This window comes from Vespa crabro, chromosome 13, assembly GCF_910589235.1.
Source record: "Vespa crabro chromosome 13, iyVesCrab1.2, whole genome shotgun sequence".
Lineage (NCBI taxonomy): Eukaryota > Metazoa > Arthropoda > Insecta > Hymenoptera > Vespidae > Vespa > Vespa crabro.
Genome location: NC_060967.1, coordinates 5605797 through 5608296, shown reverse-complemented (window position 1 = coordinate 5608296; position 2500 = coordinate 5605797). Strand labels below are relative to the sequence as shown.

The following is a 2500-nucleotide window of genomic DNA, read 5'->3' as shown; positions in this document are numbered from 1 at the left end:
CACCTTAAACGAATGGTAGAAAATACGGAAAGAGAGAGAGAGAAAAAAATTTCTCGAACTGTATGAGCAGAACGAAAGAGAAGAGAGGTGTGTAAAATGACGCACAACTCTGCCGTTGGTCTTCGAACATTGAAGAGGGAGAGATTCGGTCGAAAAGGGCGCCTGGACAGCAAAGAGTCGCTACGTTGAACATATATATTTTCGAACATATAAAAAGAAAGCGATCTCAAAGTCATCCGAGCCCTTACGGTGTAATAAAGTAAAATATTATTACACGTTCGAACATACATTATATCCGGATCTCTCGCTCGCGGTCGCCGCCTCCTTCGAAAAGGATTCGTGCACCCGGTGGTTCGTTTTGTCCACGAAGTGTGCCTCCTTTCCCCCGGATTCGAACTTAATATTATATCCTGGGTGGAGAGAGAGACTTTCGGACGAACGTCTACCGTTGCGTGACACGATTCGAACAAAAATTATGTGAGGTTCGTGCGACGAGGTGTGCCGAGCAATCGAATTAAAACATTGGCTCTTTCGCGACGACATCGCGTCGTCGGTTATGTGCCTTTGCGCTCGAGCACTCCTATGGCCGTGGCATCGAATTTTGAATTGTTTTTTTATAGAGTTTGTTGCGTCCTCGAACGGAGGCATTTTTTTTGCCTTACACGACCTTTCTTCGTTCGAATTTTTTTTTCGTTCCGCACATTTTTTTTTTTCTCTTCTCTCCTATGTAGTATGTTTCTATCTATCGAACGAAATAATCTAAGACGACCTCAGAGTAGGCGAGATTACCCGCTGAATTTAAGCATATTATTAAGCGGAGGAAAAGAAACTAACCAGGATTTCCTTAGTAGCTGCGAGCGAAGAGGAAATAGCCCAGCACTGAATCCCCCGGTACAGCCGCAGGGAAATGTAGTGTTCGGGAGGATCCGCCTTACATCCCGAGGCGCATGACCGCGTCCAAGTCCATCTTGAATGGGGCCATTTACCCGTAGAGGGTGCCAGGCCCGTAGCGACCGGTGCAGCGTCTTGGGAGGATCTCTCCTTAGAGTCGGGTTGCTTGAGAGTGCAGCTCTAAGTGGGTGGTAAACTCCATCTAAGGCTAAATATGACCACGAGACCGATAGCGAACAAGTACCGTGAGGGAAAGTTGAAAAGAACTTTGAAGAGAGAGTTCAAGAGTACGTGAAACCGTTCAGGGGTAAACCTGAGGAACCCGAAAGATCGAATGGGGAGATTCAGCGTCAGCGGCGCTGGCTCGGCCGAGTGAGCGATGTTGCCGACTACGGTTGGCGACACGTTATCACTCATGCCTTGTCCGGTGTCGTCGTCGTGCACTTCTCCTCTAGTAGAACGTCGCGACCCGTTGGGTGCCGGTCCTACGGTCCGAGCGGTAGACTGTCGCGTCGCTTCGGCGCACGCGTCAGACCCTCGGTCGCCCGGCCGGCTGCCCGGCGGTCGAACTTATAAGGTATCTTGCCGCAATTATCGAACTGCGTCGGGCCCGCCGCAAGCGCGGTCAGTGTCTCGGAGGTACGGACCCGGTGCCGTCCCCGAGCCTGACCAGCTGTTGGCAGGCGGAGTCCTCTGACGGGCAATACACAATAATACCGGTCTGCGACGCTACTGCTTTGGGTACTCTCAGGACCCGTCTTGAAACACGGACCAAGGAGTCTAACATGTGCGCGAGTCATTGGGACTGCAAAGCCTAAAGGCGTAATGAAAGTGAAGGTCGACCTCGCGTCGACCGAGGGAGGATGGGCCGCGTTAAGACGCGGCTCCGCACTCCCGGGGCGTCTCGTTCTCATTGCGAGAAGAGGCGCACCCAGAGCGTACACGTTGGGACCCGAAAGATGGTGAACTATGCCTGGTCAGGACGAAGTCAGGGGAAACCCTGATGGAGGTCCGTAGCGATTCTGACGTGCAAATCGATCGTCGGAACTGGGTATAGGGGCGAAAGACTAATCGAACCATCTAGTAGCTGGTTCCCTCCGAAGTTTCCCTCAGGATAGCTGGCACTCGCCCGTTCTCTTCGAACGTAAACGAGTCTCATCTGGTAAAGCGAATGATTAGAGGCCTTGGGGCCGAAACGACCTCAACCTATTCTCAAACTTTAAATGGGTGAGATCTCTGGCTTGCTTGAACTATGAAGCCATGAGAGATTTCGGATCAGAGTGCCAAGTGGGCCAATTTTGGTAAGCAGAACTGGCGCTGTGGGATGAACCAAACGCAGAGTTAAGGCGCCTAAGTCGACGCTTATGGGATACCATGAAAGGCGTTGGTTGCTTAAGACAGCAGGACGGTGGCCATGGAAGTTGGAATCCGCTAAGGAGTGTGTAACAACTCACCTGCCGAAGCAACTAGCCCTGAAAATGGATGGCGCTGAAGCGTCGCGCCTATACTCTGCCGTCAGCGGCAAGTGTGGCGGTTTGCCCTTACGGGGCGTCGCTATGAAGCCCTGACGAGTAGGAGGGTCGCGGCGGTGTGCGCAGAAGGGTCTGGG

The 2500-nt window shown here is 52.3% G+C and overlaps 1 pseudogene; it reads left to right on the top strand.

The window, feature by feature from the left end:
• The first annotated feature begins 765 nt into the window (after positions 1–765).
• LOC124428929 overlaps positions 766–2500 on the top strand; it is a 4409-nt pseudogene continuing 2674 nt past the window's right edge.